Source organism: Hipposideros armiger, unplaced genomic scaffold (assembly GCF_001890085.2).
Source record: "Hipposideros armiger isolate ML-2016 unplaced genomic scaffold, ASM189008v1 scaffold_170, whole genome shotgun sequence".
NCBI lineage: Eukaryota > Metazoa > Chordata > Mammalia > Chiroptera > Hipposideridae > Hipposideros > Hipposideros armiger.
In genome coordinates, this window is record NW_017731520.1 from 613,494 (window position 1) to 638,787 (window position 25,294).

Genomic DNA, 25,294 nt, shown 5'->3' on the forward strand with positions numbered 1-25,294 from the left:
TCTCTCTCTCTCTCTCTCTCTCATCTCTCTCTTTCTTTCTCTTTCTCGCTCTCCCTCTCATCCAATGTTAGTCTTTAAGAAATAGCTTGCTTTAAAGATGAATAGGCATAAAAATGGCCTCCTCATCATAAAGAACGCATCTGTTTCATTAGGCAGTAGCTCACTCACTAAGGACCAGGCGCAGGGAAGCCAGAACTTTCTCCAAATAGTCAGTAAGCTGCTGAGGAGGCACTCTTTAACAGGTAGTCTTTACAACAGGGACAGCCGTAATCCAACTTCTTGAAACACTTAAGAATGAATGGCCTGGCAGTCACCACTGTTGGCGATTGGCACCCCGACTTGCCTCTTGTAGGGGTTGAAGAAGTGGTCTCATCAGGTGCAGGAGGGGAGAAATGGCATGCCCAGGAGGTTAGGAGGGATCCTTTCAGAGGGAGCCCACCCTAAGTATCGCAAGCAAAATGGCTCCCATATCAGGAGAAAATGTCATGAAATAACTCAGAGGAAGGGGGCATAACCTTTACCATCCAAGGACCAAAGAACAGCAGTCGAGGCTTCACCTCCCTGGTCCTCCCCACCTTAGTCATTTCACCGGGTCAAGTGACTGATCCCCACACAGAGCTTGAGGGGGAAGTGACATCCCCACTCTCCTAATGTTTTAACTTCATTATTTAATTTGCAGAACTTTGGTACTTCTGTTTTTTCTCTTCCTTCCTCCCTCCTTCTCTCCCTTCCTTCCTCCCTCTTTCTTTCTCTTTCTTTCTTTCTTACTTGCTTGCTTTCTTGCTTTTCCACTGTCTTGCTTTCTTGCTTTTTCACTATCTTGCTTTCTTGCTGTATATTTTGAATTCATTCTTTCCAGCACTCAACTCAGACACAAATATATAACTCTAGGTAGACAGGAAGAATAAAAGTTCTCCCATCTTCTTAGGTTATTTTCATTGTTTCACAGTTCACCTGGCTGGTTATTCACAAGAGTTAATGTGGCTTCCTTACGCAGATGCGTACGAAATTTCTAGAGAGTAATCAAAAGTGGCTGAGGTGCGTCATCTATATGCACACTCTTGTTCAGATAATTGCATGAACTTGTCTGTTCTCTAAACAGACTTAGCCAACTGATCACTCACTCCCATATTTTCAAGTAGAATTGTGTAGAAGCCACAAGTCAAGGTCATTTCAATAGCATTTGAAGGATGTCAGGACTTGACTCCATTAAGCAGCTACAGTATACAAAAGACAGCCATACTGTCGCGGAACTCTCCGCTACTCTACCTGCAGTCCATGCCCATTTGCTCCCCTGAGTTTAGGTTTTGTTTTCTCTCTTGATTCCTTGTACTGGGCCTCCACTACAGACAGATGGAGAAAGCATTTGCCCTTACACAGTAATTCCAGGGGTGCCAGGCACACAAACTGCTGTGACTGCCACCTTTCCTCTCCTGGAGCCTGACACGAAGTGCTTGAAATCCCGCAATTAGACGTCCTGTCCTTAGGACTTTGAAGGTGTTCTAACCTTCCAGAGTCACTTAATTCATTATGAGTACCCTTAAGTATAGACACATCAACTGAAAGAGCTAATACTTTGCTGGAGATCAGTTGGCAAGTGACGTTAAAGAACTCTAGCTTTGCGGTAACAGCGGCAATCCCGTTACCTGGCTGAGGCCCTGCTCAGTACCAGTCGCTATTCTAACCCTGTTCCTGGTTGAGCTTATTGAAGCACCACAGCAGTCCTTTGTAAATGAGAAAATCAAAGCACCGAGAAGGTAAGACGCTCAGCTGCTAAAGACCAAAAACCACAAATCGCACCCACACATTCTGCCCCCAAATTTGATATTCTCAATGGGACAAACTCCACAATTGAACTCAAATCCACACACAACGACAAAGGGAGGAGTGATGCCATTTGAAGGAAAGAACACTTAAAGGCAATGCTCCAAACTCATGCCCCTTTCTGCAACCTCTGCTGAGGCCCAAGGAATGGCTACAACACCCCTTCAACACGGATGCCATGACATCAAACAATCACTGTCTCTTCCGGTCACCAGAGATTTCTCCAGCACTCACCCAGCATTTTGCTTACTGAAGCTACTTTGCTGTAGCCTCTTCCTCAGAACTTGCACATCTAATCTCCTTAAGATGCAAACACATGTTTGGAAAGTTCCTGCCCAAAGGATGAAAAAGGGGTCTGCTGCTGAATCTGGGGTTTCCTCATGCAATGTCTGTCTCATTTACCACCAGCTATAGTTCAGGCCCAAACATGTGCTTAATTATGAGGCAAACTGCAGAAACCAAATGGTGGCAAGCAGTGCATGTCCTTAGTGGATGTAGTATTCTCATTTTGCACGATGAACAACAGCATAAAACACATATATATTCAGTTGAGCACCCTGGACTTATCCTAAGTTACAAAAAAAGAAATCAATTTGTATTGACGTGCATTGATGTAAGTTCATGATTACATGTAATCAGAAACAAATGCTAAATACATATTTCTAGTAAAATCTTTGAGCTTGCTGAATAATTATATATATCTGGATGCTGATGGTAACCACTTTGAGCAACTCTTGTAATTGCAGAAGTCAAACGTGACTTGTATTCATCTTTTGTTATCAGTATATGTTGAGTATTACAATTTTAATAGTTTTTTTTCCTTTCTTCAAATGTATACACACTTTTGGCACCCTCTGTATATGTATACATATACCTAAATCTTATTTTTTATAAACAACCAAATGGGTAAAAGCATACCTCCATTTATTGTGCTTACAGGTGTTGTGTATTTTTACAAACTGAAGGTAAGGTGCACCACAAGCTAAAAGATGTATTGCCACTCACTTTACTGAGCTACTCACTTTATCATGGTGGTCTGGAACTGAACCTGCAGTACCTCTGAGGTCTGCCCATAAAATGCTGTACATATGAACACTACAAATATCAGGTAAGAATCACAAGTAGAAGGCTGTATTTGGTAAAACAAGAGCAATGGAGAAAGGTGACCATGGATTAAAGTCCTGGCACTGCTTCATACTAGCTGTCTGACCCTGGGGAAGTTTCTTTAATCTCTCTGAACTTCTATTTTCTTTTTTGTTTTTTTATTATACTTATCATGCTGCTTATTGGGTCCCCAAAACTTATTAATCTTACAACTGGAAATTTGTACCCTTTTACCAACATCTCACCATTTCTCTCACTTCCCAGTCCCTAGAAACAGCCATGCTGCCATCTGTTTGTATGAGTTGACTTTTTTAATTTCACATGCCATCTATTTTTTAATCAGTCAAGTAGAAACAAAAATTATTACTACTTTATAGGATTACTGTGAAGAATAAGTGATATGTAGATTGACTTATTTTTGACATTTAAGGTAAGTACTTGTCACATGGTAGAAATCTAATAAATATTTATTGATATATTTGGGTGCTGTTTTTTAGTGATTCTGCCTGCTACAGATTTGTATTTTGAAATTTGTAATTTCAGTTTTTCTTTATCTCAGATGTTTTTCATATTTAAGATCAGTGCTTTATATGTAACTTTATTTTTGGAAAATCAAGTAATTTATTACACATTTTCTATATTTTCCATATCTCTCATCTTAGCCATCTTATGAGTTTCTTTTGCTTTCTTCCATATTGAGGGAGAGTTTTTAAACCCTACTCTAGTACCACTAATTCAAATTTCTACAAAACCAATCAAGAAAAAAAAGATTCCAATTAGCAACATGAGGAATGAAAGTGGAGACATTACTCCTGTCTCACAGAAATGAGATTTTAAAGGAACATTATGAGCAATTATATGCCAACATATTCGATAATCTAGATGACATGACAAATTACTAGAAAGATACACGCTACTGAAAACGGCTCAAGAAATAAAAGGAAACTTCAATAGACTTATAACAAGTAAAGAGACAGACTAGTAATCCAAACAATTAATAAATTAAATAAATTAATTAAATTCCAACAATGAAAAGCACAGGACCAAATGACTTTACTGGTGAATTGCACCATATACTTAAAAACAATTCACATGTATACTCTACAAACTCTCACATCCCACAATAAATTAATAAAGAGATGGGACCACTTCTCAACTAATTCTATAAAGCCAATATTACTGTGGTAATATTGGGAAAAAAAAACCACTAGACACTAATATTCCTTATGAATAAACATGGAAAAATCCTCAACAAAATAGTATCAAATTGAATCTAGCAATATACAAAAAGGATCATACACTATGACCACATGGGACTTATTCTAGGGATGCAAGGTTTATTTAGTATATGAAAATCAATCCATGTACCATGTTAACAGAAAATGGACAAAACCCAAAATCATCAGATCATCACAATAGATGCAGAAAAATATTAAACAGAATCCAACACCCTTTTATTACTTAAAAAAAACAAACCAACAACCTAGGAATAAAAATAAATGAAGTCGACCTTTCAAAGGGCATCTACCAAAAAACAAAAAATCTATGACCACACCATATATAATGGTGAAAGACAGACAACAGTTCCCCTAAGATTAAGAATAGGACAAAGATGTTCATTTTTATCATTTCTTTTCAACATTGTATTAGAGGTTCTAGTCAGGGTAATTAGCTAAGCAAAATAAATAAAAGTTGGTCAGATTGAAAATGCAGAAGAAAAACTATCTCTATTTGCAAACGGCATGATCTTATAATACGAAAAATCTTGAATAATAAAAAATATATACTATTACAGTTAATAAATGAGTTCAGCAAATTTGTAAGCTATAAGATCAATATAGAAAATGTAGTTTTATTTCTATGCATGAGCAATGAGAAATCTATAAATGAAGTAAGAAAAGAATTTTACAAAAGCAACAAAAAGAAAAATCCTTACAAAAGAATGCATCAAATTAAATATAAGACTTGCATACTGAAAAGGACAAAACATTGAAATAAGTTAAAAACTAAATAACTGAAAAGATGTTTACATATTGGAAGACTTAACATTGGTAAGATGGATGGAGTACTCCCCAAATTGATATACAGATTCAACACCATCCCTATCAAAATTCCAGTTGCTTTTTCTGCAGAATTTGATAAGGTAACCCTAAATTTCTTTGGAAATTTAAGAGACCCTGAATAGTCAAAACAACCTGGCAAAATAAAAAGAAAGTTTGAGGACTCTTACTTTCTGATTTTGATTCTTATGAAAAAGCTACAGTAATCAGTACTGTGTGATACTGACATAAGGATAGAAATATGAATCAACAGAATAGAATTGAGAGTCCAAATATAAACTCACACATCTAAGGCCACTTGCTCTCCCCCAAGGATATCAAGATAACATGACGGAAAAGAACAGTATTTTCAACACATAGTCCTGGGACAACTGAATATCTACATGCAAAAGAAGAAGAAGTTATACCGTTTTGGTGCTTCGCTTTGCCTAAAACACTTCTTTGCTCGTACAATGTAAGATGTAAACAAGTGGCAAGCTCTGACCTGGTTTTGCCTCCATAAGAAATTATTATCAAACCTCATTTCATAACGAGGAATTCGTAACCTCTTCATTATCTCTCCACTGCACGATGCTCGCACGGGAGGAAGTAGGAAGGAGGCCTTGAATGTACATTTTAAAACGTGTGCTATATCGTATCACAGTGTTTCAGAGTGGCCCTTGTCACACGACCATTAAACACACACGATCGTCTTAAGCATGCGTTTCTTCCCTAGGCAGAATTGGCTACTTTGGCAAATCATGACTTATTCACCTCGCAGCCATTCTTCCTTTCTTCATAATTAACATAACCCTCATCTCCGAGGACATCCAGCAAAACCATATATTTTAACCTGCCTTGCGGCGAGGGTCAGTCATGATATCCAGTTCTGGCCGATATGATATAAGTAGAAGCCACCTGAGAATTTTGCAAAGAATGTGACTCCTTTACCTTTATTTCAGATTGGAATGCACAAGTACCGACCAGAGCTTCAACTGCCATCTTGTGACAAAGTCACCATAAGCAAAAGGCTAAGGGACTCCTAGAACCCATCCCAAACATCTATGAGCCCTGAACTCATATGAACAGGCAAACAATTTTCTGTTATGCTGGGAAAAATACAACCCCAATTTCATTAGGATGCTATAGTAGGGTCTCCTTTACCTGAAGCTAAATGTAATTTCTAACCAATATACCTAATAATGAAATCTAACTGGTAAATGTCATTATTTCTGCTCTTTCATTACAAGTTGTTCTTTTTCCTGGTATTACTTGAATAATTTTCCCATATAACACATTTTAAGAATCCTGATGTTAGATTTGTTTTCACATTATTACACTGCAGCAACTCTATTTTTTTTAAGTGGGCGGTAATGGAAAGATGTCATACTGTTTCATAAGAGGGATATAAATTAATAAAGGGAATTTCATAACAATATTACTGAAATAAATTGTACTCATTGGTTTTGCACACAAGCAAATGAAAAGTGAAATGAGCATAGTGACTCAGGCTTTCTTGTTAGTGGAAATAATGTGTCCACATAAAGATGCTGAAAGAAAAGCAGAATACATAACACCAGCATCAGGAAACCTCACCAACTGAACAACGGTGGAGATGTGCGGGAAAACAATGCTATGGGATAAGAATTAAATTTCTTCACATAAGCATCAGACTCAGTCCTCATTACCCTGAGGTCTGGTTTTCCAAGGGGTTCAAATATTTAAATGGGTGTTGTCCGTGCGTTGCTTTGAAGCACCAACAAATAGCCTTATGCACCTATTCATTCGCCAAGTATTCATCCAGGAACTGCCATGTGCCAGAGACCCCCAGGCTTGGAGCCAGGTATCAGAGGTGATTAAAACGCTGGCCCCTGCCCTGATTGGAGTCACACTACGGGGTGATGGATCCAAAGAACCAGAAATGCATAACAAAAATTCTAAAAAGTGCCATGAATAAAAACCAAAATGTTTCTGTTATCTGTTTCTACAATAGAAAAAAAAACACAAAAATTGGTGGGGGTAACTTCCTTGGTTATAATAATCAGACAGTATATTTCTGAGATGGTTCTTTTAAACTGAGACCTAACCAGTTAGAAGGAAGAGAAAATAATGATGCAATGAATTTGACAAGAGCTGGGGAACAGAGAATATGATGCATATCGAGGTAGCATTTCCAAGAGACAAAAAAAGAAAACCAACAGCAACAGTGCTTCTCTGAATATGAAGAAGAATGGCGGGAAACGCAGTAGTGACGGACCTATGATCACCACGGGAGATGGTTACAGGTACCATCTTTGTCTTTCTCCATCTGGCCTGAATAAATAAGCAGTTGTCCTCGTAGTTGGATCCTAACAGGAAGGAAGGGTCTAGATCAAAAGACCTTATGATTATCTTTTCCTTCTGTAAATAATACATTGCTAGCAGCCCTGCAATTACTTGTTGAAGTAGTGACATTAGGTTGAGGTTGAGGCTGAGGTTGAAGTCCTGGCTTAGGGTTGAGGTTGAGGTTAGGGCCAGTGCTGATGCAGGAATCAAATACGTGAATGTCTGTAGAAATGATCAAAATCGTTCAACAAACCTCTCTCTGTGTGAAACACAGACAATTTTCAGGATTAGGTCAATTTTAGGAAAAAACTGCAAGTGAAGATGCTAAAAGCCAGGAGAAAAGATCAACGATGTGATCACAGTCATCTCTCAGCTTTACCGAGGTTCCTGGAATTCCAGTGCCACTCCTAGTCTTGCATTAATGGATATATAGTAGGGGTCCCAGTGAATCATTGCCTTAATATCACTCTCCCATTTTTAATCTCACTTCTATCCAGTTACCGCATGTGATGTAACGAATATTTTACCAGGATTATGCACAGCCCTAAAGGTAAATTATATAATTTAGACAGCTCCCTGTAGTTATTAAATTTTTTGGTGATTACTGAGGCCAAAACTGTTCTGAAATTGTTAGGACCTCCAATAATACTCCTGGCAGTTCTTTTTTAACAAACACACACGGTATTTTCTGAAAACCAACAAGTCATCTTAATGTGTCAAGTTCATCAAACTCTGATTTTTATAAAGTGTTGATTCATATTTAATCTGTGAAAATCCATGTGCATTAAAAACACAGGATTCATTCAACTTGATTTCATTTTCCCAACAACTAGGGCATCCTTATGAAAGTAACTTTGAATTACCTACTTTCTCTTCTTTGCTTAATGGAACGACAGCCTTTGTTTTCGAAAATTCAATTCTGGATCCAGCCATTTAATGTCAAAATCACCACTTCAGGATATTCAGTGGTCTCCCACTTCTGTATGAAAAGTCTTCGAGCTGGGTTATAATTCCCAGGTATAATGAAGTACATCAAAAGAAGGTTTTCTTTTGTGTCATTTTTTTTTCCCTTTGCTTTTAAAATATGCGACGGTCGTTTGTACCCTCTATTCCAGAATTCCCTGAATAAGTCAGAGTTGCATGTGCAGTCATACTTGGGGTACATGATTCAGGGCAGTGGTTCATATGATGCCATCAGCTGCCAAGAGAACTTTGCATAAATAGCTCGTCCATCTGCAGACGTCTATCTCATTTTACCTTCAGTGTCAGCCCATCTGGAGTATATTTCAGAGGGGCAATAGACATCTAAACTTCGATTCTATCATTCCGAAGGGTGCACCCGGCTAAGATGCACTGGGAAAGGAGTGCTGTAAACTTCCAGGATAGATAAACATGAGCTTGAACCAATCTACTGTCAAAGGAACACAAGCTTGCCACCAGGAATAAAATGTTTCTGCTAAGAGTTTGTGACGGGTAAGGACAAAGGAGAAGACGATTTAGATCATCCTGTGACTTTTACTAAATTTAATCTCTGGTGAGCTAACCTAGCGAAGGGACTCAGAAGGGTCAATTGTCTCATAGCTTTGCAATTCCAATAACTTGATAAATAATGGGGTTTTGCATGTGGTTTACCTTCTAATTCTTTAGCCTCAGAGCTGCTCCCATGTCTGAAATGAAATATAAGAACAAACAATAGCCCATACCCCTGAAAAACCAGGGTATTCTACGACAAAGAGGGATACAGGATAAAAAATGTTCATTTAGCCCTGTGTTGGCTGGATTTGGAGTTGATTTCCATTATCCTGGCTCTGATAGAATCCATGTGGATGTGGGTGCTTAATAGATTTTGTTTGGTGATGGTGGTGGTGGTGGGGGTTGCTTCTGCAGCTGGTTTTGTGCTGGAGCCGAAAGAGTATAAAATCCTTTTAACTAGCCTCCCAGCCCCCATCTGTGATAAACATAGGAGGCTGCCTCACCAGCACCAGCAACACGCGAAGTTCAGTACCCTTCAGCCGGGAGATAAGAGGGTCTTAACGGGTGGCTCTGAGCGCTGCATTTCCTATTTCACGCTCAGTGCATACGACTTAGGTTAACTCTCTTCATATGTCATGGATTCTTTCACAAGCCCTCCCTGCCCTTCCCGGGACACAACACTTCCCCGCTCCCCCAAGTGTGCAAAGCTAATGGCCTTAAACCACGTGGAATGCTTAAATTCAGGAATCAGAGGTGTGCGTATTTAACTGGCTTTATCTAAATGATTAATTTCTGGTGTCCCCATGTAAATGGTACCGTACTCCGGTGCTTTCAAGCAATAGAATATCTGTCTTAGCTGCTCAGTTCTGAAATTCAAGACACCGTTGTCAGCTGTATCACTAAACATGCATTGGTGGCCCAGATATGAACGAGTGTCCCATGACATAAGATGACAGTCCTAGGCCCCAGTTTAAATTATGCAAGATGTTCTTCCTGCTGTGGATGCATTTGCCATGCAAACCAAAGGGCCTCTGTCTCTTTCAAGCCTCTCACAAGTAAAGGGGATGCCTTTTATTGATCAAAATTATAGAGGAAATATATTCCACCATATGTCACAAGATGCTATAATTGCAAAGTGGCATGCCTTGTTTCTGAAATTATCATCTCTGCTTTTGATGGTTTATGGGCAAGAGGATTTACTTTTTATAAACAATTGCATTTAATAAGCATGATTAACATAGATAAACTTGATTGAAAAAATCAAACAGTGCAACAAAAAATGGCACTTTGACTCCGAAAACCACTTCCTGGAAGTGATAGTGTGAACATTTCCTGGTATATCTCCCAGATATCTCCATGCATCTGTGCATATCATGCACGCACATGTGCACACACACACACACACACATGCACACACAGACACACATGCATGCACACACATGCATTTTCTCTTTTCCACTTACTGTATCAATATATACAACCATACAATCTATACATTGTACATCATTACTTTTGGTGCCTGCTTAGTATTCTATTATATGAACTTATCATATTTTAAGTAAACTCTCCCCTATACATTCTTTTACTTTACAAGATCGAGAATTCTACCATGGGCATTCGTACACGTATCTTTGTGCTCACAGGTAAGTATATAACCCAAATTTCTAAAAATTGATTCTAAAAGATGAAATGATGGATCAGGAACACAAGGGTATATGGAAGGTTTTTTATTTTCTATATGTTTTTTGCTTTCTATTCCAAATTTATAATATAATGATTGCCCATCTAAACTTCGGAATGAATAAAAAGAGAAAAAGAAATAATACTCGCTTGAGTAAAAAGATGCAGGAGTACTTTTCAGGTTTTCAATTCCCATATCACACAAGTAAATGTAACTCCTCCCATAGGCCACAAGGTAGAAATAAAGCATCGCTCATAAATAAATATATCATGCCCTACCCCACCATTTCCCAAGACACAGGCTTTATTCTCATTCTTACCTTTGAATGCAGGCATCGTTTGGGTGATATTTCTTCAAGCCTGAGTTGTTCACATTTTTCTTCCCTGAAACAAAAGGTGGGAGGTTATGCAGGTGTGTCAGTGTTTGGTAATTGCCCTCAAGAAAGTCAGGCTTCTGCGCTCCCATGGAGAGACACTAGGAGACAGGGCTTGCTTTCTTCCTTTCTCTCTTTCTCTCTCTCTCTTTCCTTCCTTCCTTCCTTTTTCTTTCTTTTCCTTCCTTTTTTTTTCTTTTTTTGTTACCTGTGGCTGTGAACGCTTTACTATTTTGTGTTTTCCATTACTATATATATATATATATATATATATATATATATATATATATATCCCCCCCCCGAAAGTCCTTTTTTTCTTGATGGTTACATTTTTTTTCTTGATGGTTACATTTAAAAAGGGTGGTTTCTAGGTCCTTGAGAAAGACAGTTCTGGGTTGTAGAAAATTTACACTCTTAACAATGGTAGAACATATCTACAAGAAACTAGACCTTAACATTGTATGGATTTTTACAAACTTCTGTAATTGGAAAGATTTCTACAAGGAAAGCACTTCAAAGCAAGTTAGATATTTTTCTTATTTAACTTATGTCAGTGCAGAAACTATGTTGTGCTTTTCATCAGGATTATATATTATTAAAACATTATTTTCCTATGATTTAACATGAACCCCATAAATGATTCTGTAAAGAAAGGAATTTGATTTTTGTTAAACTACGTTATTAAAAGATGCACTTGTGCCAGATTTCTACTATGTTTTATATAATTATAAATTTGAAAAAATAATAGTTTGGAATTTCTGAAGCTTTCACATATGTTTGTTTTTTTAAATCTTGGACTATCTATATCTAGTCCATTTCCAGCAAAAACTAAATTTCTAAGAAAAAGAAAGGAATATTTAAAGCTTTCATTGTCAGAAACTATAGGTACTATGAAAATGTCTGTCTTGCCACAAATAAATGATTTAATGTAACTCTGGTTAGGGCTGGATGATAGCACTTCTTCAAAACCTTCAATCTCTCCCCAAATTCAGCTGCCTGAAGAGGTTTGCAAAAATTCATTTATCAGTATGCTCCCTCTACCTCTGATAGCACTGCTTATTGGGAAGGTTGGACCATGTATTATCATACAATAAAAGCAAGGATTGCCATGAGCGTACCAAGTCAACGTAGACCCTCTGCCCATGTCACTTTGTTCCATCTATTGTACCACGAGTGTTCTATTTTATGAGTAATTCACCCAATTATTAATCTTTCAAGTTGGTTTTCAAAGGTCCAGGCTTTCACTGGAATCTGACAATATGAGTTGTAACAGCTGCTTGAAATGTTTGGGGGAAAATAACCGCTGTGCCAATTGTCTATAAGGATATTATTTGACATTCTTCTGTTTAAGGATGCTTGGTCATATTCACATTATTTTGCCAAGATGAAAAAAAATTTATTTGGGAGAGCTTAGAAGCACAGTTGAACCATTTTGTGTTCTGTCATCATATAAAAATACTGTATACACTATATGAAGAGGTTGTACATTGCACATACAGAGTAAAGGTCCTTGCCCACCAAACAATGCCCAAACCTCTACTGTAATGGCTTTGGCACACGGATTTTTGTTTCAGTTTGCTTATTCAACATTAGGATTCTTAAAATATGACATCACATCATCAAGAGCAAATCCTATCCTTAGGAATTGTGAGTGACCATATTAAATAATACATTTTTGCATTGAAAAATATATTTACAATGAGACTTCATGGCTTCAGTAACTCCTGGTAGTATTAATCGTAACCCCATCCTTCTCCGCACTGCTTTTAGGAAAGGGTGTGGTTTAGAATACATCAGAACTGTGTACCCTGAAATGTAATATTAACTAATGGCAAACTGTCTAATGTACACATTAGCCTCAAAGGGGACTTGTATGAGCTTATGGCTTTGTATTTGAATAATGTGAAAAATCCTGTCCAGTCTCATTACCCTAATAATTTTCAAACTGAGTTTTCTTGTCTTAACTATGTGGCACCCAGGTTCCTTTTGTAAAAATGCAGCTTCTGACCATGCAAAATACTGTGAGCGTATGTGTGTGCAGCTTTCATTGGAAAACCAGTTAGATCTTTGAAAGGGACATACTGCTTTCTATCGTTTTGTCTTTTAAATCATTATAGGTTTCTGTACTTTTATTTCCAATTTAATTTTATCCATAATTTCCATGGTTCATCTTTAGATCTAAGTTTGAATAAAATCCTAAACTAAAAAAAAAAACACCTCATTACATCTGGAAATTGCATTTATTTTCGAGAATAATAATACTAACAATAATAGAAATAATTTTAGTTGGTCTACATTATGCTGCCTCTGATTTTCATGCCATTTTTTTTCCATTTTGGGATTAATAGCATGATTTTCTCTCTCTGCGACTTCATGTTCACTATATCTAATTAAAATGAGCCTTTTTAAATTCAAACTCTCACCTAACACTTGTAAAACAACAGACCAGTCTTAAAATATGGAATGGTTTGTCCTTCGTAATACGATAAATGTTTCAGAAGGACTCCCAAATGCTCAGTGCTATAAGTTTTAGTCAGATATTGGTCTCCATATATATATTTTGATTAAAGTTTATTGGGTTGACAATAGTTAGTAAACTTACATAGATTTCAAGTGTACAATTCTATAATGCATCATCAATATATCATATTGTGTGTTCACCACCCAGAGTCAGTTCTCCTTCCATCACCATATATTTGATCCCCTTTACCCTCATCTACCACCTCCTTCCACCATCAGGTTTCATATTTTGTTATTTTTAAATTAAAATTAAAGAAAAAAGAATGGAATTGATATTTCTTAAGGATATTTTAAATTCCATTCATTTCTTCATTCCACAAATGATTATTGAAGACATATTATGTACCACTCACTGAACTAGGGACTGGGCATAGAGAGAAACAACAAATAAATTAATTACCATTTCACCATGAGATCAGTGACACAGCACCGATGTGAGCAAAGCACTGTGAAATCGCAGTGTGGAGACTACTGTAAGCACTCTGTAACATCAACTGTCTGCTTTCTCACCAGGATGTTTTCTGGTGAAGGGTGATAACTGATCTTCTCAAACCTCAAGTGACAACAAATCTCTCCCACCTCAGTGTTGAGTTCATCAAGAGAGACAAACATTTCACCTTTAGCACTGCAAAATGCTACATTTGAGGATATATCTTAAGTGTGCAGCAACAATGGTCTTTTTAATCTTGAACCTCACAATTAGACTGAGGTGCTCCCTTAGCCCCAATCAGAGAATAATTGCTGGATAACGTGATGGTCTCACTTTCAGAAACTTATCATATGGATGAGCTGCTGGAAAAAAAAAGTGGACGGGAAGAGCCATACATGCTAAATCCTCTTCAAAGCTCATCAATCAGATAATGGATTCCACTCCTTGAAAGGGACAGGGATGCAGTTAATGGCCAGGAGCTACAGGAGTAGGGAAAGCAATATCCTCTGTTAAACACAAGGCAACAGGGGGCAGCTGGTTAGCTCAGTTGGTTAGAGAGCAGTGCTCATAACACCAAGATTGCAGGTTCGATCCCCACATGGGTCACTGAGTTGCACCTTCCACAGCTAGATTGAAACAACAACTTGACTTGGAGCTGCTGATGGGTGCTGGAAAAACACACTGTTCCCCAATTAAAAGAAAAGAAAAGAACAACAACAACAAAAAAGCCCAAAATGGAGTCACATATGCTAAACCCCACATCATCAAACCGAAATTAGTTTGGGCTCTCCCAGAAATGGAAGCTTACACCAGTCAATCAGGAATGACTAGGTCACTGCCAGTCAGGTCACCACCTGATAGCTCCCCTAGAGCAGAGCGGCCTTGCCACAACCTATCTGCTTTTCTGTCCAGTAGAACTTCCTTGTCCTGCTCCCTTCTGCCTATACAAGTCTTCCAATTCATTTAGCTCCTCAGAGCTCCTTTCCATCTGTTAGATTGGATACTTCCAGATTCATGAATCAATAGTTGAATAAAGCCCATATGATCTTTAAAATTATTCATTTGAATTTTGTTTTTGAGCAACCCCAAATATGTATGTTGAAAACCCTAAACGAGTAGAATAATTACTTTTATCTGGAAACCCCAGTCTATCCCTACCAGCCTTTAAACATCACCAGATAGATATAAGCACAGCCTCATTATAGCTTAAGTGACCGTCTATTTGTATGTTTCAGCACAGAAGTGTTCTCTTCACTGTGCTACCATCGAATCTGCTCTATCAAATGCTTAGGAAGCCCTCGGCAACCTTCTATCAACATCATTCGTAAGCAAAAATGAGAGAAAACACGTTTCCTGCACAAGTAAATGAAACTGAACCAGTCTTTCCTCAAAAGAAGAGAATTTGAAACTTTTCTTGACAGTGAAAATTTTTTATTCTTGCTGAGCACTGTTTGAAACTCTCCTCCAACAAAAATAACCGTCCATAATTTTGTTATCTGTGCTACTGTTTATAAAATAATAAAGCGGGACTTAAATAAACAAAGATAAATAAAAAGCAGATGTTTGACTAAAGCCTTCCATAATTCTGCAGAGCACAGAGATTTTCAGGGGCAAAGGTTGTGGCAATTCAGAAACAAAGGCTTTCGTTTTGTTCTTTATTAGAAGATAAAGATAGGTTTAAAAAAAAAAGTACATACAGCAGTTGCTGACAATGGCACTTCTGTAAATTGGATCATCTTTTAAGTAACCTAGGGAAACACTGCAGCCCTGAAGTCTCCCTGATCACCATCACCCCCAAACTCTTACCAGCCTACTGAGGGTCCCTTCCATTCTCCGCCACAGCTGCTGCAGGTCTTTCCCCAAGCTTCCCTCTCATCCTGACGCCCTGCCCACTTAGCAGATGACCCATTTCCTGCTGCATCAAAAACAAACACAGCTACCAGCGGGAGCTTCCCACAGGCCCCGCCGCCAAGCACTTTCATCTCTTCACCTGCTCTTCCTACTCCTTTCCAAAATTAATATTGTATGTCTGGGCTCTCCTTCCACCTCCATACTTTTTCCTGTTGCCTCTCAAAGCTAGGTCCATGGGTTTTTCCTTCTTTCTCTGATAGTGACACTTTCTTTTCCTCCAGTAACTCCTGCTATTATCAAGCCCAGGTTTCCTGATCCTCAAAATGCTCTGTCATGTACCAAGCATTTAATGTTATGGACCATGTCTCCCTTTGAAATCTCTCAGCTTCTAAAATGCTGTACTCTTTGGGTTCTCTTAAATGTTCATTTTCTTTTTTTCACTAGCTCCTTTTATTTTGAAGCTCTCTTACTTGTTATTTTTTATTATTGACTCTTTGTACTTGACCTATAAATGCTATGTCTAGATCATCACAAATAGGTCATCACTTGCCTAACTACCAAGTAATAGTTGACTTACAAATTAGTCCCCAATAGACTGTTTCAAGTCCTATCTCTTTTGAGGTTCAGACAAGCATTTCTGAGTGCCTACGAGATATCTCCATTTTTTTTTCTATAGATACTGAAAACTGAGCAAGCTTTGGGGGAAGGGGCAAATATTTATTCAACCACCATTCCAATTTCCAGGTGGAGAAAAAACCATCAGCATAACACGTTCCCTGGATAGGAGAAATACCTTAATTAATTGGTAATTTATAGAAAGATAGATAAATAGATAGATAGATAGATAGATAGATAGATAGATAGATAGATAGATAGATAATAAATTCTGTGCCTTCAGCTTTTGTTTCTCCTTGGGAGCTGGCTGCCAGCAGGGAGCGTGGGCTCAGATCCGGTGCTGTTAAGTTTTACAAGGGAGGCAATATGCTATGAGAGTTGCCTAAAGTATTCTGGGAACACATATCTAAAATAAATAATCCCACCTAGTAAACAGTGCAAGTCAGAGAACACTAAAAAGAACTAGTAAAATCTGAAGACCAAATAGATATTTTCCAGGACAAGGGTGCGATCTCAGAAATTTTAAATATAAGAAACACTATAAAATTGCAAGAAGCCTCAGCAGAAAAGACAATGTCCCTGGAAAATAGGGGATGTGTCGTGAAGTGAGAGACTAATGGACAGACTCCCTGAGGTTTGGGAAGGATGCCAGGTGATCTGAGGATGAGCTACGGAGGACTAGATGCAGATTATGAAAGTCTCCATAGGAATCGCCTTAAGGAATTCAGATCTTAACTTGTGGGCACTGTGAAGACATAGGAGACATTTAATTAGTTAGGTAGCAAAATTAATTCTGAATTTTACAACAATAACTATTCTATCAGAACAGGGGGTGAATTGGAAGAATAACTGCTATGTGTCCATAGTCTAACGGAGGTTCCCTGCAGGGCTGGCTAAACACAACTGTTGAGTAAATACATTGCATAAATGGGTAGAGAGGCTAAGATACAATTCAGAATGTTTTAAGTGGTGGTAATAAAATGGAATTTAGCAGGCACTCAGAAATGCTTGCCTGGGCTTCAAAAGAGGCAGGGCTTGAAACAGTCTATTGGGGATTAATTTGTAAATCTACTATTATTTGGTAGTTAGGCAAGTGATGACCATATTTGAGATAATCCAAAGATAGTATTTATAGGTCAAATACAAAGAGTCAATAACAGAAAAATAACAAGTAAGGGAACTTCAAAAGAAAAGGAGCGAGTGAAATAAAAAGAACATTAAGGGGAACCAAAAATGAGACAAGAAGAGGCGTGGCAGAGCTTGCCAGAAGGATAACAAAGGTACTTGGAATAAGAGAGGCGGGACTAACACGGCTTAGCATTGGCTACAAGTCAGGAACTGCCGTGACATGTTCGTTCATTCAGTCCTCACAATCCTGTGTGAAAAGCAAGATTCCAAGTGACCCCATTTGCCTAAGTCACATTGCAGGGAGATGGCAGGGAACGATTTAACTGATATTTTGACTTTAAATCATACACATACATAGAGTAATAACGGCAAGATGTGAAACACTTCAAGATACAAAGATAGCACCGAGAAAGATGTATTTTTAATGGCTGTGGAATGTATGAAGAGATGCTTCTGAAATTATTTATTACTGAAATACTTCTTTTTTCATTATGTGGCATATGTTACTAAAAATCTCCATTGCTTTTACTTCCATCTCTTCTAATTATACATTTTATGATAACTATGTTCCCTATAGTGTTCCAAAGCTAACTTTTTATATAACATACTGCCTTCCATTTTCAATCATTTAATCTATATCAGAATAATCCACTCATAATACTCACATTCCAGAGGAGAGTTCAAGCATCTTTTTGTTTTATGAAGTGCCTACCACAGGCATTCAACTGAATACAGAGTGTTACTCAATAAATTTTGAAAACAGAATTTTAAATCGAACCAGAAATATTTACCCCATGATAACAAGGTGACAAGGGATTTCAACACTTAAGCACTAAGAAGAATAATATATTGGAGATAAAAAGTTTTTAACAAAAGAAGGTTGGTTCATTAACATATTAACATGTAGATATGTTGATGATTAATGCAGCTAATTATATGCCCCAAATAACAGTCATGTCACTCAGTAAATAAAACATGTGGAGTGTTTTTATTCTCTCCCAAAGAGGATTATTTTTTATATAATTGCTAGAGATATCATTAAAACCATTTCTGCATAACAGGCAACAAAAAAGGTTTCAACCATCTGTACTTTTGAGATTTCTCTGTGGTATGTCACAAGTTACTAAAATAAAGATTGCTTGTAAATATTAACTAAAAGGGGATCTCTGGTGAAATTAATAGCATTCTCTATTCTATGCATGTCAGCAGGGCCTGTTATTTTATTGTCAGTCCGCTTGGTATATTTAACAATTAGTTTAATACTCAAACGCTTTAAGAACGAAAGACAGAAAGGGCTGCCAGCTTTCAATATGGCCGAGAGATCACTCCCAGCCCCAGGCTAATGAGTTGTAGTTTACGTCTTTGACCTCTTTTGGAAATGACGGTAAGATCGTTTGAAGTAAAGGGTGAGCATTGCCATTATCCTTTCTGATTTCACATCTCTAATTACGCCAAATGTATTCTAATCAAAATAGAATAAAATTATATTAAACTATCCCAAAACTAGCAGATTTCAGGATAACAGTACACTAACAACATGATAGAAATAATGAATTAAGGAAAGTGCCTCACTCAAATGACTTAATTCGTATATAAATAAAATGATGAAAAATAAAAGTAAACACAGGAATTGTTTCTGGCCTTGTGATGACCAGATAATACAAATCAATCCAATGTCTCTTTCAATAAAGTTAACATAATTCAAAATACAGAAGAAAAACAAAAACAAGGAAAGAAGGACAATCTTAATATAACAGCAGATTATCTCTTATTGATTAGTGGAAAAGTACAAGTTCATTCTTTTTTAGATTTTTAAAAACTAGAACATTGGCAAATGGAAAGTAAATTTCTATTTAATGTTCAATTGGGTGAACCTACAATATTTCATAGAGATGAATTTGTCAGTACACTATTGTTAAAGAATTATTTTAAAAGGCAAATGTATGACTTGTACAAATATAAACATATGACTCTGGGTGGTGAGCACACAATGTGATATCTAGATGATGGATTACAGAATTGTACACCTGAAACCTATGGAACTTTACTAACCATTGTCATCCCAATAAGCTTGAATTTTAAAAAAAGAAAGAAAAAAGAATTATTTTAAAAAGAAAATGTAACACTCATACAAATATAAAGTAAACATATGTCAAAATTTTAACTCAAAAAATTTTAACACGAAGGAATTTAACATGAACATATTAAAGCAAGTGCAAAACAAATCCAAAGACACACACACACACACACACACACACACACACACACACACACAATCAGGAAAACTGAAATTAATTTACAAACAGGTGCACAACTGTGTTATATCCAAAGGCCAATAAGTTGTAGTGTTTGGAATCATTTGTCGGGGCAGAGAGATGGAATCTGAATTTTTACCAGAAAATCCTCCAGCATCTTTGTGAACAGAAATTGTTTGCTTAAACATCAGCATTATGCAGGTTAAGTTCTAGCTCTAAACATTGCAAAATAGACAAGATAAAAATAATGACAGGAAAAGAACTCTGCTGAATAAAATAGTTTCAAGGGTATACTGGACAACAAAAGTAGCCTGTAATCATTCTACCTATTTTAAAGGTTTCCCAATTTTCCCAACACTATGTCCCTTTCATGCCCCAAAATATATTCTTTCATTAGAGAAACAATATTTATTGATTATTTCCATTAGGTAAATGCTGATATAAATTATTGAGCATGAAACGCTGAATAAAACATGGATTCATCCATCAAAGATATTTTGGTAAAGATGAATAGAATGGAGTGAATTATCAATTTCAGTCCAGTGAGATAAATAACATGATAGAGATATAAATGAAGCCCATTGTGCTAGAATACCATAGCAAGAAAGATGAGCATATAAATCAAGTGGGATGTTAGAAAAACATTCTTAGAAGGAATAATATTTGAGCTCAGCTCTAAAGAAGACAGGATAACCAGTCTAATTAGGTTTGTGCTTCTCATAGTTCCAGAGGCTAAAAGTCTGAGGTCCAGGTGTCCGTAGAGCTGTTTCCTTCCTTGGCTTGTGGACGCCCGTCTTCTCCCTCCTCCTTACATGGTCTTTTCCTTGGTCATATTTCTGTCCTAATCTCCTCTTTTTATGAGGACACCCATCCCATTGAATTAGGTCCAACCCTAATAAACTTATTCTGCCTTAATTACCTCTGCCAAGACCCTATCTCCAAATCCAGTCCATTTCTGAAGTTACTGAGCTTTGGGATCTCAACATATAAATTTTTGGAGGGAAACACAGTTCAGTACATAACAGTGCTAATCTAAAAATTCCTATGTGAAGACAGTTATCGAAGAGGAGAGATGAGGAATGTTATCACAGAAACACGGCCCATAGGACGGTTGAGTTTGAAGAGGGCACGCCATGTAGGGGGATCATGTTTTGGAAAACATGACTCAACTTACTTTACTCTATGTATGCCTGCATGCACCAATGGGTATATATATTTTAATATATATATATTTTAATATTTTAACCATTAAGAATAAGACCCATAGTGAAGACCCATTAACCTAGGGGTGTGCCAAAACGACTTAGAAAAATAAATGTCGTGGCTTCATTTCTAAGCTCTGGGTTTTAGAAAAACATTTAAAACTATACCATGGGGCAATTGTCTCAAGAGCTTGACATTCCAGACAAGAATAAGAAAGCACGTGTAGTCTGTTGGGATGGAGGAGGCTGTAGGGGCCGCGGTGCTTTCTGAGGCAAGAGAGGGAGGATTAAGACATCAGTTGTGTATGAGACTGTTTCTGTTTTCTATTGTTTGTTTTTATTTTTATATATCTTAGACATAGAGAACAACTTGATGGTGCCGGAAGGGGAGGGAAAAAAAGGTGAAAAGGAATAAGGCATACTGGTTTCTACTATAAAAATTAAGTCAGGAGCATATAATGTACAACACACAGAATATAGCCACAAACATAGTAATAATCTTGTACAATGACAGATGGTTACTAGACTTACTGTGGTACTCACTTCATTAGGTATATTAATGTTTATTGGGTCGTTGGAAAAGTCATGATGTGTCTATGTTATTCAAAGGTCATTTATTTATATAAAGAACAAAGATTAATGATATATTGCCCGTTTTGTTTGATAACCTTTTGCCATCTTTCAGTGAGCTTCATAATTCCTCGTTCAGAGAAGGACCTGTCTTCATTTGTGAAAAACTGAACAAGGTGCTGACTTATAGCCTCATCTGAATTGAACGTTATACAATGCAAGGAGTTTTGAAGAAAGTGAAACAAGTGGAAGTCTGATGGCACAAGGTCAGGCGAGTATGGTGTGTGGCAACACATCCCATCCAAGCTTCAATAATTTTTGACGGGTGATCAAACTTGTGTGTGGTCTCGCATTGTTGCGATGTAACACAACTCCTTTACAATTAACAAGCTCTGGACATTTCTGGATGATGGATTCATTCAAACTGTCCAGTTGCTGACAGTACACATTTGAATTGATTGTTTGGTTCCTTGGTAGGAGCTCTAAAAACACACCTTTAAAATCCCACCACACTGAGAGCATAACCTTCCTCTGATGAATGTCTGCTTTCATGTTGTTTGAGGCGAATCATCACGTCGGGACCAAGACCATTTGTGCACCACATTGTTGTAAACAATCCACTTCTCATCACCAGTTATCAGTCGCTTCAAAACAGGATCGTTTTCCTCATGTTTAATGAGCATATTGCAGATGTTTATACGCGCCGTCAAATGAACTTCTTTGAGATCATGCGGAACCCAAATATTGAGCTTGCTTACGTATCCCAGCTTCTTCAGGTGCTCATGAACGCTTGAATGATGGATGTTCAATGTTTCTGCAGTCTCTCATGTCGTGTAACGTGGGTTTGACTCAATCAATGCCTTTATTTTGTCATCATCATCCTCAGTGGGCCTCCCTGACCGAGGAGCGTCGCTGAGATCAAAATCACCAGCATGGAATTTTGTGAACCATCGTTGGCACTGACGTTCTTGTAGAGCATTGTCACCGTAAACTTAATGCAACTTTTCAAAAGCTTGACACACGTTCTTCCCTTTATGGAACTAAAAGAGTAAAATATGGCAAAAATGCACAGTTTGGACTTCCACATTCAACTTGTTGTAAAATCTCCAAAATTCAACCAAATTGCTCAGTTTTTTTTAGAATGAAGCTAGAACTGTCAGCTGTCAAACGACATAGCAATAACATAGATGTGAATGCCTCTAGTACTTCCAAAAATGAACTAGTTCCATCTGTTGCAAACATGTATCATGACTTTTCTGACGACCCAGTAATGACTATGTTGTATGTCTTAAATGAACACAATGTTGCATATTAAGTACATTTTAATAATAAAAAAGAAGTCAGAAGTACATGATAGAAAAGCCTAAATGAACAAACATTGGTTTTTGTATCTCAGGGCAATATGGTGCTGTTAAAGTGGCAGAATGGAATTAGTTGAGGGAGGGACTAATCTAGTCAAGATGGTTTGGGAAGCAACCCAGGTCCCTGTTTGGGTATGGTGCTACTGTATTGGAAATTCAAACAAAAAGTTTTAATGCTAACATGAAAATATTTTCATGAAAATCCAGCAAAAAAATTTAAAAAAAAACGTGATAAGAGTGAGAGCTTTAAAAAAAGGATTTACATTTTTTGTAATTTCTGGCATGACAGAAGACAGCTGGTTACCCATATTTGCTTCTTCAGCCAATGGCAGAACTTTTGCGATATTTTGTTGTCATTGAAGTCTATCCAGCCACACCCAGACATTTATAATAGATATGCATGACAGGACTATTTAAATTACGTTTCAAAAGATAATTGTGAACGTTTTTTTATAATACTATGCCAACACTCAACAAGTGGTAGTTTCCTAACCATACACTGTTACATCAAATCTATGTGTCTCTTGGATTTTGGTAGTTTTACCCATGCCATTTGTAACTAGTCATTTGCAAAATATTGGCTTGCTGTGGTTAAGAGTAAAGTAAGTACTGTTACAGATTGGGACCACTGTCTTGATTTGTGCTGAACAATTTTACTTCCAATTGCTTTTATACCATTCAAACCACTGATAAAGGAGATCCAAGAAGCCACATGTGCCCAGGCGAGATACTGAACAGTGAAAAGAAGGCTGGGTTTTAGAAGAGACGGTAGGAAAAAATGGGGCCTCCTGCCTTGAGACTATGGACTCCACGGTCAGTGCCTGCCTGGTAGTCACATGACCAGGTGGCTCCAGCTGGGTTTCAGGGAGGCCAGCGAAGGAATTTTAGGGGATGGCCTAGTTCGGCTTAATCTCAAAATAAATCTGCCTAAGAAACGGATTTCTCTCCCTTTGGCCGAGATGATATTTAAATTCACTAAAAATTTCAATAGCTGCCAGATGGGAAGGAGAAGATGGAAGATAAGAATCAATAAAAGACTGAACAGGAATTCATAACTGCCTGAGATAATGACACCGGAAAGAAATGGTTTTAAGTTTGAAAGAAACAGTTACCTTAAATGTGCAACTTAGGTGTTGATGGATTTTTGTTCATTTGTTTGCTTGCTGTTGTTTTGGTCTCCTGAGGGTATAAGTAGTACTTTAAGAGCAGAATGAATCAGTTATAGAAAGTACAGAAAATGTGATTTTTAATACTATAATAAGTAATTTAAAATTTATAATAAATGTAACTGATCTATCTTTCATATATATCATAAAAATAAGATATAAAAAGAGTATGATATATCCGTGGAATGGCTTACCTAGAACAAAAGTTTAGGTGAGTAAATATGTATAAATAGGCCCTCTTGTCCATATAGATTGCTCAAAAATGGCCAAATCTGCCAGGTGAAATCCTGATATAAAACATGTCTTACAGGATACAAATAAAATATCTCTTCATATTCCTATGAAAAAGTAATGGCCACTTTTTCTAAAATCTGTGTTTCCACTCCAATAATTTAGTGACTCAGGGGCTAGGAAACAAAAATGTGTCAATAGAGGCGTTTGTTCATATAACTTTTTCCTAATGCAACTTTTAAAAATATAAAGAACAAATTATCTTCAAATAAGCTTCTCTGCAATTTGTTTCTCAGCTATCTACAATAAAATATTTTTATATAAAAATATTGATTTCATTAGAAAACCTATTTGTCCCTTAATCATTATTGATGTGAAAAACATTCTTTGTCAACATACTACAAACTGTCAAAAATTAATGTTTTGTTTATACACTAACCTTTAAATACACACATACTTATATCTATATCTATCTATATTTCTATATATCCAAGTTTAGGCTATAAAAAAAGCTTGAATTAAAATGTTAAGTATTAATTCAATTTATTTTCATTCTGGTTCATTAAAACTCCTTTTAGTGTTCCTAATTTATATCCTGGCTGTATAAAATAGAATAAGAAAAAGCAGATCCAGTTATTACTATAATTGATTTTGGAATCATTTTCAGAATATATGTATATGATTACTGTCTTTGAATGTGAATGTGAAATTTAATTAAGGCTCAACATGTACTGAGTAAATGATCTGGAATTTGTTACACTCTTTAGATGTGTTTAAGACAGCCATTCATAAGCTTCTATGAGAAAATGTTACCATAAATACAAATCAAGCAGATATACAAAAAGGTATGTTTTTGTACATACTCAGTCTGCTGAGTATGATGAAACAATAAGCTTGTAGAGTCTTGAAAAATCTCTAACCAGAAAGTAATACCAGAAGTGAATGACCTCTAAGGAAGTCTGAAAATCTGAGACCAGTGAAGGAAATGATGAAGTTGAAAGTAAGATACACAGGATTTAAATTGTGAAGATCCCAAGTTACAATACAAAGGAGTACGATTACTTCAGAGTGTGATACAGCAGTGTAACATACACAGTTGCAGTAGCATCATTACTCAGGCAGCACTGCAAAGGATGCACTGGAGAG